This window comes from Trachypithecus francoisi, unplaced genomic scaffold (genome assembly GCF_009764315.1).
Source record: "Trachypithecus francoisi isolate TF-2019V2 unplaced genomic scaffold, Tfra_2.0 Lachesis_group7, whole genome shotgun sequence".
Taxonomy (NCBI): Eukaryota; Metazoa; Chordata; class Mammalia; order Primates; family Cercopithecidae; genus Trachypithecus; species Trachypithecus francoisi.
In genome coordinates, this window is record NW_022681472.1 from 66,145,385 (window position 1) to 66,161,470 (window position 16,086).

The following is a 16,086-nucleotide window of genomic DNA, read 5'->3' on the forward strand; positions in this document are numbered from 1 at the left end:
ATTTCTGTATCTATGCGTACTCCAGCTTCTTCATGTGCTTACATGTTATATGATTATTTTTATGCATCAATTTTATTGGGACAATGGGTGTCCATATATTTGCCTGAACGTTATTCTGGGTATGTCTGTATGAGGTCTGTTTCTAAATTTATTTATTTGCTTGTGGATACATAGTTGTTGCAGCACCATTTTTTGAAAAATACTCCATTTTCTTTATTATGTTGCCTTTGCTTCTTTGTCAAAGAATAGTTGATTTATGTGAGTCCATTTCTTGGCTCAAATTCTATCCCACTGACAGCTTTCTTTATTCTTTTGCCAATACCACATTGTCTTGATTACTGTAAGTTTGAAGTCACATAGTGTCAATCCTTTAACTTAATTTTTCTCATTCAATATTGTGTTGGCTATGCATCTTTTGCCTCTTTATGTAAACTTTGGAATCAGATTTTTGATATCTACATAATAACTTGCTGGGATTTTTATTAGGATTGCATCAAGTCTATAGATCAAGTTGGGAAAAACATGATTGACCATTTGTCAATATTATCTTCATATCTATGAACATAATATATCTCTCCACTTATTTAGTTATTCTTTGTTTTTTTTCATTAGTTTATGACCTTACATGTATTTTGTACAAATATGTATTAGATCTTATACATATTTTGTTAGATTTATACCTAAGCATTTCATTTTTGTGGGTGCTAATGTATATTACATTGTGTTTTAATTTCAAATTTCATTTGTTCCTTGCTTATCTGGTTTCCTGTTTAGAAAAAAGAAAAAAAATGCAGCTCACTGCCAGTGCTCATTTAATTCTACATAAGCATACTCTTTGAGGCTGAAACAAATCTGACTGATTTCCAGTATGAAAATAAAATATAAAACCTGTTCTTGGAATTATTTCTAAACAGAGCTAACATCAGAATTATCTAAATTATCAGAATTGTCTATTTCAGAAAAATCAGATTCATCAAATTAGTCTTTGGCAAACTACAACTCAAGAATGATGTTAATATCATGTGTAGGAATGCTGTATTTTCTAGGATTTGACATTTTCAGTGATTGAGATATACTATATTTTGTAAGTGGAAATACCACTACTAAAAAGAGAATGCAATAAATAGAATGATATCTTTTGTTTCCAAAGTTGATATACTCAAATGATGTGAAAATAATAAAAGCAAGATACTTTGTGGCAAAGTTAGCTTGGAGAAAATGCTGCAACTGCAAACCCCACTGGTGAGTATTCTTTGGGCAAATGGGAAAAGGGTTGTATATAGGAAAGCGATTGACATTTGTATCTTAACCTTGTGTCCTACAACTTTCTTATAAACACTTATTTGTTCCAGGAGTTTTAAAAGATTCATTTAGATTTCCTATGGAAATGATCATGTCTTCTGTGAACAAAGATAGTTTTATTCTTCTTTCTCAATCTGTGTACCTTTTTTAAAAAAAAGAAAATTTAGATTCAGGGATTACATGTGCAAGTTTGTTATGTAGGCATATTGTGTGATCCTGAGGTTTGGGATCCCATCAAACCAGGTAATGGATGGTCCTATCACACAGGTAACAAGGATCGTACCCAGTATATAAGTGTTCAGCCTGTCTCCTCCTTCCTTCTGCTCTCTAGTAGTCTCCAGTGTCCATTGTTTCTATCTTAATGTTCATGTGTATTCAGTATTTAGCTCCTAATTATAAGTGAGAACATGTGGTATTTGGTTTTCTGTGCCTGCATTAATTTGTTTAGGATAATGGGCTTTAGTTGAATCTGTGTTTTTTCAAGGAACATGATTTTGTTCTTGTTTATGGCTGTATAGTATCCCATAATGTGTATGGAACCATATTTTCTTTATCCAGTCCACCACTGGTGGACACCTAGGTTGATTCCATGTCTTTACTATTATGAATTGCACTGCAATGAATATAAAAGTGCATGTATTTTTTTTGGTAGAATAATTTATTTTTCTTTGGATATATACCAAGTAGTGGTATTGCTGGAACAAATGGTAGTTCTGTTTTAGGTTCTTTGAGAATTCTTCAAACTTCTTTCCACAATGACAGAAATAATTTACATCCCCACCAACAGTGTATAAATGTTTCCTTTCTCCACAGCCTCACCAGTATCTGTTATTGTGTGACTTTTTTATGGTAGCTATTCTGACTGGTGTGAGATATTATTTTATTATGGTTTTGATTTGCATTTCTCTAATGATTAGTGATGCGGATAATTTTTTCATATGTTTGTTGGCCATGTGTGTATCTTCTTTTGAGAAGTGTCTACTCATGTCTTTTGTCCATTTTGAAATAGGATTATTTGTTTTTTGTTTTTAAAATAGATTTGTTTAAGTTCCTTATAGATTCTGGATATTAGACCTTTGTTGGATGCATAGTTTGCAAATACTTTCTCCCGTTCTGTTCGTTGTCTGTTTGCTCTGTTGATAGTTTCTTTTGCTATGAAGAAGCTATTTGGTTTCATTAGGTCCCACTTGTCGATTTTTTTGTTGTTGTTACAATTGTTTTTGGGGACTTAATCAGAAATTCTTTGCCAAAACTGATGTCAAGAATGGTATTTCTTAGATTTTCTTCTAGGATTTTTATAGTCTGAGGACTTACATTTAAATCTTTAATCAATCTGGAGTTATTTTTTATATATGTAGTGAATGGTAGGGGTCCAGTTTCATTCTTCTGGATATAGCTAGCCAGTTATCTCAGTACCGTTTATTGAATAGCAAGTCCTTTCACTATTGCTTTTCTTTTTGTCAACTTTGTCAAAGATCAGATGGTTGTAGCTGTGTGGCTTTATTTCTGGATTCTCTATTTTGTTCCACTAGTCAGTATGTCTGTTTTTGTACTGGTATCATGCCATTTCAATTAGTGTAGCCTTATAGTATAGTTTGAAGTCAGATAATGTAATGCCTCAGGCTTTGTTCTTTTTACTTAGGATTGCTTTTGCTATTTAGGCTCTTTTTTTGGTTCCATTTGAATTTTAGAATAGATTTTTTTTTTTCCAGTTCTGTGAAAAATGACATTGGTATTTCGATACGTGTAACATTGAATCTGTAAATTGCTTTGGGCCTTATGGACATATTGACAGTATTGTTTTTCCAATTCATGAATTTAGAATGTTTTTCCATTTATTTGTGTAGTTTCTGATTTCTTTCAGCAATGTTTTGTAGTTCTTTTTGTGAGCTCTTTCACTTCCGTGGTTAGATGTATTCTTAGGTATTTCTTCTTTTGTGCAGCTTTTGTAAATGGAATTGTGTTCTTGATTTGGCTTTCAGCTTGAACATTCTGTGTGATTAGAAATCTTACCAAATTTTGTACATTGATTTTATAGTTTGAAATTCTGCTAATGTGACTTATTAGTTCCAGGATCCTTTTGGCAGTGTCTTTAGGGTTTTCTATATATAGAATCATATTGTCAGCAAAGAGAGTTTGATACCTTCTTTTCACATTTTGATGGCTTTCATTTCTTTCTCTTGCCTAACTGCTGTGGCTAGGACTTTCACTACTATGTTGAGTAGGAGTGGTAAGAGTGGGCATCTTTATTATGTTCCAATTCTCAAGAGGAATGGTTCCAGCTTTTGCCTATTAAGAATCATTTTAGTTGTGAGTTTGTCACAGATGGACCTTATTATTTTAATTATATTTCTTCAATGCTTAACCTGTTGAGGGTTTTTATCATGAAGGGATGTTGGATTTTATCAAGAAGCTTTCTCTGCATTTATTGTAATGATCATTTTTTTTATTCTGTTTATATGCTGAATCATGTTTATTGATCTGTGTATGTTGAATCAACCTTGATTCCCAGAAATAAAGTCTGCTTAATCATGGTAAATTAATTTTTTGGTGTACTGTTGGATTCGTTTAGACAATATTTTGTTGAGGATGTCTACATCTATGTTCATCAGGGATATTGGCCTGAAATTTTTCTTTTCTTTTTTTTTTTATTTTTTATTTTGTCACCGCCAGATTTTGGTGTAAGGATGATCCTGGCTTCATACACTGAGTTAAATAGGAGTCACTGTTGCTCAATATTCTGGAACAGTTTTGCTAGCGTTAGCACAATTTCTTCTTTGTATGTCTACTAGAATTCAGCTGTGAGTTCATCTGGTCCAGGACTTCTTTTGGTTGGTAGTTTTTTTGTTTGTTTGTTTGTTTTTAGTGATTCAATATCAGTGCTTGTTATTGGTCTTTTCCAATTTTCACTTTCTTCCTGGTTCAGTCTTGGGAGTTTGTTTCAAGAAATTTATCCATTTCATCTAGATTTTCTAATTTTTATGTATGTGGGTGTTCATAGTAGTCTCTGAAGATCTTTGTATTTCTGTGGGATCAGTTTTCATGCCATTTTTGTTATTTCTGGTTGTGTTTACTTGGATCTTCTTTTTTTTCTTTGTTTAGCTAGCTGCCTATCAATCTTGTTTATTCCTTTAAATAACCAACTCTTGGTTTCATTGATCTATTTTATGGACTCAGTTTCATTAAGTTCTTCTCTAATTTTTGTTATTTATTTTCATCTTTTAGCTTTGAGGTTGGTTTGTTATTTTGTGTTTTCTATTTCCTCTGGGTGTCATGTAAGTTGATATTATTCCAACTTCTTTATGGTGTTTAGCATTATAAACTTTCATCTCAATACTGCTTTAGCTGCATCCCAAAGATTTTGGCAAGTTTTTTTTCTCTATTTTTATTAATTTCAAAGAATTTTTTATTTCTACCTTAGTTTCATTGTTTACCCAAGAGTTGGTGAGCCAATTGTTAACTTCCATGTTTCTGTGTAATTTCAAAAGATCTTGTTGGTATTGATTTATATTTTTATTGCACTGTGGTCTGATAGTATGCTTGGTTTGATTTCATTTTTTTTAATTTATTGAGACTTGCTTTATGTCTGAGTGTGTGTTCATTCTCAGAATATGTTCCACATGTGGATGAGAACAACATATATTCTGTGGTTGTTGCATGGAGTATTCTGTAGATATCTATTAGGTTAAGTTGGTCAACTATCAAGTTTAAGTTCAGAATTTCTCTGTTAGTTTTCTGTCTTGATGATCTAACTGTCTGATGCTGTCAGCAAGGTATTAAATTCTCCCACTATTGTTGTGTGGCTGAGTCTTCTCACTGGCCAAAAAGAACTTGTTTTATGAATCTGGATGCTATAATATTGGGTGCATATATATTTAGTATAGTTAAGCCTTCTTGTGGAATTGAATCCTTTATTATTCTGTAATGTCCTTCATTGTCCCGCCTGATTATTATTGGTTTAAAGTCTGTTTTTTGTTGTATAAAACTCTTGACTCCAACTGTTTTTGGTTTTCTGTTTGCATAGTAGGTCTTTCTCTATCCTTTTACTTAGAGCCTGCCAGTGTTGTTACATGAGAGATGTGTCCTTTGAAGACAGCAGACAGTTGGGCCTTATCTCTGTATCCAGCTTGCCATTCTATGCCTTTCAAGTAGGATTTTTAGACCATTTACATTCAGGATTAGTATCAATATATGAGATTTTCATTCTGTCATTGTGGTTTTTTTTGTTTTGTAGACTTGATTAAGTAAGTACTTTATAGTGTCTGTAGGCTATGTGCTTGAGTGATTTTTCTGGTAGCAGGTATCAGTCTTTGATTTCCATATTTAGCATTCCCTTATGGACCTCTATTAAGGCTGCTCTGGTGGTAACAAAGTCCCTTAGTGTTTGCTTGTCTGAGAGGAATTTTATTTCTCTTTTGCTTAAGATGGTGCTTAAGCTTAGTTTGGCTGGATATGAAATTCTTGGTTGGACTTTCTTTTCTTTGTAGATATTGAAAATAGGCCCCCAATCTCTTCCGGCTCATAAGGTTTCTGCTGAAAGGACTGCTGCTTGATTGATGGGGTGTCCTTAGTAACTGACTTGCCCTTTCTTTCTAGCTGCCTTCAAGACTTTTTCTTGTGTTGACCTTGGTTGATCTGATGATTATGGGCCTTGGGGATGGTCATCTTGTATCATAGCTTGCAGGGGTTCTCTGTATTTCTTTAACGTGCATGTCAACCTCTCAGTCTCTAGTGAGATTGGGGAAATTTTCATGGACTGTATCCTCAAATGTTTTTCAAAGTGCCTATTCTCTCCTTCTCTCTCTGGAATACCAATAAGTTGTAGATTTGGTCTCTTTACATAATCTCATATTTCTCAAATATTTCGTTTATTTTCTAAAAATTCTTTTTCCTTTGTTTTTGTCTAACTGAGTTGATTCAATGAACCCACCTTTGAACACTGAGATTCTTTGATCAGTTTGATCTCTTCTGATGTTAATGCTTCTGACTGTATTTTAAAATTCTTGTAGAGAATTCCTTAATTACAGAATTTCACTTTGATTCTTTCTTAAAATTGATGTTTTGTTTTTCAGCTTTTGGATAGTTTTACTTGACTCCTTGGATTCCCTGGATTGGGTTTCAACTTTCTCCTGCATCTCAATGAGCTTTCTTACTATCCAGATTCTGAATTCTGTGTATATTCTTTCAGTCATTTCAATCTGGATAAGAACCGTTGCTTGGGGATATTGTGTTCATTGGGAGGTAAAGTGACATTCTGGCTTTTTTAATGTTAAGAATTCTTGTGCTGATTCTTTCTCATCTGAGATGGTTGGCATTCCTTTATGATGTAAGATGAATTAGAGTCAGTTAGCTTTGTTTGTGGGTGTTTTCAGTTTGCTAAATTTCTGTACGGGATCCTTTATATGTGGCTGGATTTTTGCAATAGGTATCACAGGCTTTGTACACTGCCAAAATACTTTATTTTATTTTTTTAATTGAAGTAACCCTTATTTTACTTAATAGCAAAATATTTTTGGTGTTTCAATTTGGGCTGAAATCCAGTAGATAGTTCTTAAGAGTAATGGCTGGCAGTTCTTAGGCAGCAACTTTGTATTTCAGCACATCCATAGTAGTGGTTTGTGGTGGTGGGGAGAGTGATGATGCCCTCACCAGGTCCACTACAGGGCATCAGAGGAGCCCCTCCCCAATCACTGGTGCCATACCTGTGTTTTCTTTGTTAGGTGTTCCAAGCCTTGGGATTTTCTCAGGCAGAGGTCACAGCTGGCTGACAGGCTATTGCCTTCCTGAGAAAGGAGGCATGCACTGTTTCCTGGCCAGCCCACAAACCAGGCCATCTCACCTCTGTTCTGAGAATGGAGGCTCCTCCTCTGCATGGGCACCACCCAAGTGAATGAATCTTGCCTGGCTAAGAGCAGTGGCAGGGTGAGGTGGGGGGCAGCCACACAATCTACTGCCTGGGTATTTCCCAGGGGAACACAGAGCTGTGCCCACCTGCAGAGTTCAAACAGGGGCAGGACCACTGTGCTGGAAACCCAAGCCTGTGAGTCTGTCCCAGCTAGTTAGCAGCAGCAGGAGTGGGTGGATTGGCATAGATAGACCTCCAGGTCTTTCCTGGGGGAACAGAGAGCTGTGCCTGTTGGCAGAGTTCAAGAAAAGGTGGGGCTACTTTGCTGGAAGCAGGAGCTGAGCCTTGTCTGGCAAGAAGTGGAGCAGTGTGACTGCTTCCTGGCACCGTTACTGGGGCCTCCATCAGGGCTATGGCAGCTGGTTTTGGGCTGCCCAGGGATCCAAGACCTATGAGGCTTCCTGTGATTTTGAGTGGTGCCTCTGCAAAAAACTCTATGTGAATCTCTGTATCTGTCTAGAGGCCTAGGGGGCTAAAACGGGTTCTCTCATTCCCAGGATTGCACAGATCCCTGTAAGGAATATGAATCCTCTGGGGGTTCTTACTTCCTCACCGTTTCCCTGTATTAGGGAGTTTCTCCTGGCTCCACACTGGTCCCAGATGGGTGACCGCCCAACTTTGCTCTTCTGTGTTCTCTGTGTCCTCTGGCTCCCTTGACCAATCCTAACATGATTTCTTAAGTGATCTACCTGAAGAGTTAGTATTGACTTTCCAGTTTGTTTCCTCTTCACGAGAGTGGCACACACTAGCTGCTTCTAGTCTGCCATGTTGAACTTCCCCTGAGTGTGCCTTATTTTCTTGTCTTATTACATTAACTAGTACATTTTCCAGTCCTTACATACCAACATACATCTACTTTATCTGTTAGAGTCCTTAGTATGTTAATAATACTTGTTTTAAATTCCTGGCCTGATAGTTCCAACATCCTTTTCATGTTTGGTTTTGATGCTTGCTATGTCTCTTCAAATTGCTTTTTTTGTTGGTTTGTTTTTTTCATTTTGGTATGCCTTGTGGTTGCATCTTGATAGCCAGACATCGTGTACTGGGTAAAAGGAACTACAGTAAATAGGCTTTTAGTAATGTAGTGTTATGATGTGGGGGAGGGGAATCATTTTACAGTGCTACGATTACGTATTAGTCTTTTAGTGACCTTATGCCTCTGACTGTTATCTTGACAAGTGTTTCTCAACTTGCCACCCATCCTATCCCAACCCTTAGATGAAACAGGATTACTAGAGTGGACTAAAGTTGAGTATTTCCCTTCTCACCGGTAAGTTAGGCTTTTAAAATAGTCCAGCAAATCAGACTCTGGTAAACTAATTCTCTTGAAGGCAGGCCTTGTTGAGAACAGAGCGCTCTGATGTATTAGTATTTAAAAATGGTTTCATTTTTCCTCTCCCTGCCCAAAGCATGAGGGGGTTGTTCTCTGATATTTACTGTGAGAATTTGATTTCTCTCCTGGAGGTAAATCTTGCAGCACTGTGTTCCTATTCCCACCATGACAGGGTGCCCCTGGAGTTGTTTTTTTTTTTATACTTTAAGTTCTAGGGTACATGTGAGCAACGTGTAGGTTTGTTACATATGTATACATACGCCATGTTGGTGTGCTACACCCATTAGCTCATCATTTACATTAGATATATCTCCTAATGCTATCCCTCCCCACTCCCCCAACCCCAGGACAGGCCCCAGTGTGTGATGTTCCCCATCCTATGTCCAAGTGTTCTCATTGTTCAGTTCCCACCTATGAATTGAACATGTGGTGTTTGGTTTTCTGTCCTTGTGATAGTTTGCTCAGAATGATGGTTTCCAGCTTCATCCATGTCCCTACAAAGGACACGAACTCATCATTTTTTATGGCTGCATAGTATTCCATGGTGTATATGTGCCACATTTTCTTTTTAACTCTCAGATGTGTCCACATTAAGTCTTCAGCAATTCATCAATTACAGTTCAGATTTTCCTACCCCAAGACTGTTTCCTGCAGTAGTTTCCACTGATGAGTCTTTGCTCCAGTAGGATGTGACTGCCTGTTTTTGCCTGTCTCTCCAATTTTGGGAGCAGCAGTTAGCCCTATGTCCTTGCCTCTGTTACAATGCAAGGAGAGTTGTTGATTTTTTCCGTCTATTCAGCTTTTTATTTGTTGCTGGGACAGAGTGATGACTTCCAAGCTCCTTACATGCTGAATCAGAAATTGTAAGTCTCATTATAATCATTTAGAATAATAAAGCAATCCATTTTATGGGTAATTTGTTTCAATTAAATTAACATATTTCTATTACCATAAATATAAAGACTGTTGAATCAGATATCCTTTTTTTTGGCCAATAGCAGGTTAAATTTACTTATCCTACCTCAGAACCCACTGCAATATGTTGATATAAAATTGAACTGTGAAATCTGAACACCCCAGTTATAATGACAGTCAAAATTGTATACCATATAATCAATAAATAAGATCAAGTTATCCTCTCCTAGCCAATATGTGCTTTGAGCACATCCCCTGCATGTCCCTTTCCAAATGCTTTCACAACGTACTACAGTGCTTTTTGCAATGTGTTCAGTTTTTGCTTAGAGGTTGTGAGGTACAAATTCATATCTTCTCTTGTATGCTATGCTATACTATGCTATGCTATACAGCCTATTCCATCCCGTCCTATACCATTCTGTGCTATTCTGTTCTATTCTACCCATTCCATTTTATTCCAGCTCCATTTTTTAAAAGCAGTAGTCACAACTCAAATATATTTTATAGCCCATTAATTCCTTTTGATTTGCAGTTTTAAAAATAACATGCTGTGTATGCTAAAATAATTCAAGCTGTTTCCAAATCTTGGAATAAGAGCCATGTAATTACTTCTAATAGAAACTTTTCTTTATTATTAAAATAACACAGAATTATACCTTTATTATACAGGTATCAAAACAGCTCCAGTGTTTGTTTTATAAAAATTACTTTTATATGACTCCAATATGTATGATGGCTTCACTTCATTATACATTCTTTGATCTACAAAATTTTTCTTTGAAATTTAAAAGAAGATAGAAAAAGACTGTTATTATACTGTCCTTGCCAGTTCTAATATGAATTGGACACATTATGCCACAATTCTTTTTTCTAGATCTTGTATTATCTTTTTCATATCTGTACCAATTAATTAGGCCCTCTCTTTGAACTTGCGCAGTGTCCTTAAAAGGGTGTCATATGAAATTAAAAGAAAAAGTCTTGCTCTGTGCTCTGAAGAATGGTTCTGGAAAATAAATGTCAGCAATATGTGAGAAATGATTATCCTAACTGAAATGTAAGATATACTTGCTGAAAGTTCTCTGAAGATTTATTTACAATGTAATAAGATAGATGTTAGTGAAGAGATAGGACCTATTTGTCCGTGGATTGCAGATTTTGAAATCAAACGCATTGGTTTATTTAGGTTATTTCTTTGGCATATTTTATTAGTCTGTGTAAAAAGTAATATAGGATATTTTATTGAAAAGGGAGAGTTGAGGCATACTGCATTATAAGGATTTGTTACATTTCTTTTGATAATACATTTATTAAAATTATTATCACAAAATTAGGTATTCTATCATTAAAATTGAGTAACAAATTGTACTGTGGTACTCAGATGTTTTTTCAGGGAGTAGTTACTTTCTTTGGTTAAAATCTTAAAGAAAGCTAACTAAATAATAAAGCTTGTATGAGGAAAGAAGCTATGAGTTCAGCTAACAGTGGAAGATTTATTTTTATTTTTACATTTTTCATTCTTTTTTTTCTTTTTCTGACAGCTTGTGGCCAGAGTTGTACTATTGTTTGTAAAGGTTTTTTTTTTTTTTTTTTTAATTTTAGAAGCGAGGCTTATTGAAATAAATTTCCTACGTAGTATAGTTTCCATGGCAACTGTAACTGTCTTTTATTTTCACACATACCATTTAGAATTAGTTGACAATAATTATAGACCACTTAAGCTAAAATATTTTCCGTACAGCCGAGACATGTATAAAGACAGGGTTTCAGAAAAATAGTTCTGGTTTAGAGAAACTTAAATAACTTGTTAAGAAAGACTTGATTTTCTTACTTAGGTAGATGACTGAAATTCTACCTAAATATCCAGTGTGAAGTTTGAGATAACTATTATATGTCAAGGGACATTTTCCCTACTATAATTTAAAAATTCCATTTGTTACCAAAACTTTTAATTTCTCTTGTCCTGGGTATGTTTACATGCACATTCCTGACTTCTCAACTCTTCTATAGTTCAGTTACTACTTCTTTGGAAATAATTTGGGTATTGGGCAACAGAATAATGTAGAAAGTATATGCATTAAAATTAACTATTTTATTTACCAAACCTCTTAGACCATAGTTTTCTAAAGAAGGTAAAGCAAGGTTTCATATAATTAGAAGAATTGCCAATTAACTTGAGAAGGAAATCCATAATTAAGCTGCATCATGCTATTGAAAGTGAATATATTTATTTATCTCAATGGCCTTAGAGAAGTTAACTTGTAAACATGAAATTATTTTTCAGTCATTGGGTTATTAATAGTGTCCATTAAAACAGTATTTCACTGGGTGAGATGTTACCAGTTTAGAAAAGAAAAAAAAATGAGATTTAGACAGTTGTAAAATCTCCCCCTGAAATACCTTTACTCATGCCATTTCTTTGTGCAATAATAAAGATAAATAGCATGGCAATGACAATTTTGTGCAGGAAAACTAATTATGGTGTGCTTTAGTACACAATAAAAAGTGTGTTCTAGCCTCTAAAATTATTCTCTAAGGTTCATATAGGAAGGCTAAAATTTTCTTTATAACTTTTTTAGGATGCTGGGGTATAGTGGAAGAAATTATGTGCTTTGATTGGGTACTGTGGACAGTGGAAGAAGGAGCAAATGACCATAAGCTGCTGTCCAGATACTAACTGCAGCAATGAGGGCTCTAGTTTATTTCACAAGCTCTTTTACTAAGCTTCCTTTCAGAAGAGGCCATGGGATTCATGGTGGGCCTACTTCTGAACCTCCGTTAGCTCTATGGATTACCTGTGCTGGAAATAAAAAGGTACTTTTCATATCTCCTGCTGAATGAAGTATAACTGACTGGCAGCCTGAGCTGTAGACCTGTTGGAGTATTAATGTAGAGGCATACCTCATTTTATTGCACTTTGCTTTATTGAGCCTCACATATATGTCAACAGCATGTGATCACATCATGTCTCTGTGTCCAATTTTGGTAACTCTCATGATATTTCAATGTTTTAAATTATTATTATATCTAATACAGTGATCTCTGATAAGTGACCCTTGATGTTATTATTGTAATTGTTTTGAGGCTCCACAGACCTCATCCATATAAGATGGCAAACTTAATCAATAAATGTGTGTGTTCTGATGGCTCCACCGACCAGCCATTCTTCCTCTCCTTGGGCCTGACAATATTAGGAAATGACAATATTAAATCTCCTTAGGAAATGACAATATGAAAATTAGACCAATTAATAACCCTAAAAGGGCCTCTCTAAGTGTTAATCTCTCACTTTAAGTCAAAAGCTAGAGAGGATTAAGCTTAATGAAGAAGGCATGCTAAAAGCTGTGATGGGCCAATAACTAGGCCTTGTGTGCCAAAAAGTTAGCCAGTTGTGAACATGAAGAAAAAATTATTGAAGGAAATTAAAAATTATATCCCTGTGAACACTCACATGATAAGAAAGTTAAACAGTCTATTGATGATATGGAGAAAGTTTTAGTGGTCTAGGGAGATCAAACCAGCCACAACATTCCCTTAAGCCAGAGTCTAATCCACTGCAAGGCTCTCCTTCTTTTCAATTCTATGAAGGCTGAGAAAGGTGAGGAAACTGCAGAAGAAGAGTTTGAAGCTAACAGAGTTTGGCTGGTGAGGTTTAAGGAAAAAAATGCTTTCCAGAAATGTTAAAAACTTTAATATGAAAGTTCAAGGTGGGCCGGGCGCGGTGGCTCAAGCCTGTAATCCCAGCACTTTGGGAGGCCGAGACGGGCGGATCACGAGGTCAGGAGATCGAGACCATCCTGGCTAACACGGTGAAACCCCGTCTCTACTAAAAATACAAAAACTAGCCGGGCGAGGTGGCGGGCGCCTGTAGTCCCAGCTACTCGGGAGGCTGAGGCAGGAGAATGGCGGAAACCCGGGAGGCGGAGCTTGCAGTGAGCTGAAATCTGGCCACTACACTCCAGTCCGGGCGACAGAGCGAGACTCCGCCTCAAAAAAAAAAAAAAAAAAAAAAAAAAAAAAAAGAAAGTTCAAGGTGAAGCATCAAGTGCTGACATAGAAGCTGCAGTAATTATCTAGAAGATCTAGTGAAGATAATTGATGAAAGTAGCTACACTAAACAGTAGGTTTTCAATATATATGAAATAGGCATGCATTGGAAGAAGATGCTATCTAGTACTTTCATAGCTAAAGAGGATAGATTAATGCCTGCCTTCAAAGCTTACAAACAGGCTATCTTTTTAGAAGCGAATGTAGCTGATGATCTGCAGTTGAAGCCAGTACATATTTACCATATGAAAAATTGCAGGGCCCTTAAGAGTTATGCTGTATTTATTCTTGCTGTGCTTTATAAGTGACACAAAAATCCTGGATGACAATATGTCTGTTTGTAGCATGGCTTACTGAATATTTGTTGAGACCCACTGTTGAGACCCACTGCTCAGAAAAAAAAAAAAATACTTTCAAAATATATCATTTCTCATTAACAATGTGTCTAGTCACCCAAGAGCTCTGCTGGAGATGTACAAGGAGTTTAATGTTGTTTTTATTCCCGCTAACACAACACTCATTCTATATCCCATGGATCAAGGAGTAATTTTAACTTTAAAGTCCTATTATTTTAGAAATACATTTTGTAAGAGTATAGCTGCTACAGTGATTCCTCTAATGGGTCTGAGCAAAGTAATTTGAATACCTTCTAGAAAAATTTCACAACTTTAGATGTCACTAAGAACATTTGTGATTCATAGGAGGAGGTCAAACTATCAATTTTTATGGGAGACTGGAAGAAGTTGATTCAAAACCTAATAGATGACTTTAAGGGGTTCAAGACATTAGTGGAGGAACTAACTGCAGATGGGGTGGAAATAGCTAGAGAATTCAAATTAGAAGTGATATCTGAAAATGTGATTGACTTGCTGCAATCTCATGACATAGCTTGAATGGATGAGGAGTTGCTTCTAATGGATGAACAACAAAGAAAGTGATTTCTTGAGATGTAATTTACTCCTGGCAAAGATGCTGTGAATATTGTTGCAATGACAACAAATGATTCAGAATATTACAGAGATACAGTTAATAAAACAGCAGCAGGGCTTGAGAGGATTGACTCCAATTTTGAAAGAAGATTTACTGTGGGTAAAATGCTATCACACAGCATTTCATGCTATGGAAAAGTATTTGTGAAAGAAAATATCAATTATCGATGTACATACTTCATTGTTGTCTTATTTAAAGAAATAGCCACAGCCACCCCAAGCTTCAGTAACCACCACCCTAACCAGTCAGCAGCCATCAATATTAAGGCAAGACCTTATATCAGCAAAAAGATTTCAACTTGCTGAGGCTCGGATGATTATTAGTGTTTCTTAGCAATAAACTAGTTTTACATTGTTAATACATTGTTTTTTAGACCTAATGCTATTGCACACTTAATATGCCATAGTATAGTGTAAACACAATTATATATTCAATGGAAAATCAAAACAATTTGTGTGACTCACTTTATTGTGATAATCACTTTATTGTGGGTGGTCTGGAAATTAACCTGTAATATCTCCGAGATATGCCAATAATCCCATCTCTTAAAAAATGTAGGACTCCTTAATGGACTACTTTTTCTCAAGTATTTTCCATCCAACCGGCTGAAGTTTCTTAGGAATGGGATGTAATCAGTGCCTTTTTTTTTTTTTCACCCAATTTTCCTCCTCCTCCCTCTTCTTCATAGCTGTCAGACCTGCATCACGGTCTGAAGAGTCTTCCCACCTTCTCTAGATTCCTTCTCTTTATTATTCATAAGCATTTTTCCCCAAGTATATATCTTGCACATAATCAATATTGTAAAAATCACCTGTCTTGGTATCTGCTTCTCAGAGGACTTGAACTTAGAGTTTGGGGAAAAGATAAATAATTTGTTATTGGATGTGCAAATTGTGAGATGTTTATTAGACATCTTTTGAACAGGCAGTTAGTTCACAAATCTGGAAATACAGTGAGAGGAAAGTTCTAATCTGAATGTAGAAATTTGGGAATTGACCAAGAATCAATGATATGTAAGCCATGGAATCAGGTGATTTTTATCAAGGGAGCAGAATAAATGAAGCATAAAAGAGGACTGATGATTAAGCTCTGATTTACGACCTCAATTAGAAAAGATGACTGAACGGTGAAGTGGGGATTAAATTAGGAAGGCATGAAGGACTGGAAATCAAGTGAAGGAAGTGTTTTAAGGAAGAATCTGTAATTAATCTTGCAAAATGCTGTTGATGAATCTGGCAATATGAGTTCTAAGAAATGATTGGATTTGGCAATGATGGGGTCACTGCTGACCTTAAGAGAAAGTTTTACAGGAGTTGTAGGGGTGGTAGACTTATGTGATTTTTCAGGAAAGAATGGAAAGATACACAGTGAATATACAAAGGGAGAGAGTGAGTATGGAGACTGCTGTCAAATAGTTTTGCCATAAAAAAGAGAAGAGAATTCGATGTTTTCTAGAGGACGAAATAGATTCAAGGAGTTTTGACGGCTTTTTTTTTTTTTTTAATTTTAAGATGGGAAAAAAAATCATGTTTGTGTGCTGACAGGAAGTAGGAAGGGGGAAATTTGATAAAATACTAAGAAGAGGGGAAAAGCTCTC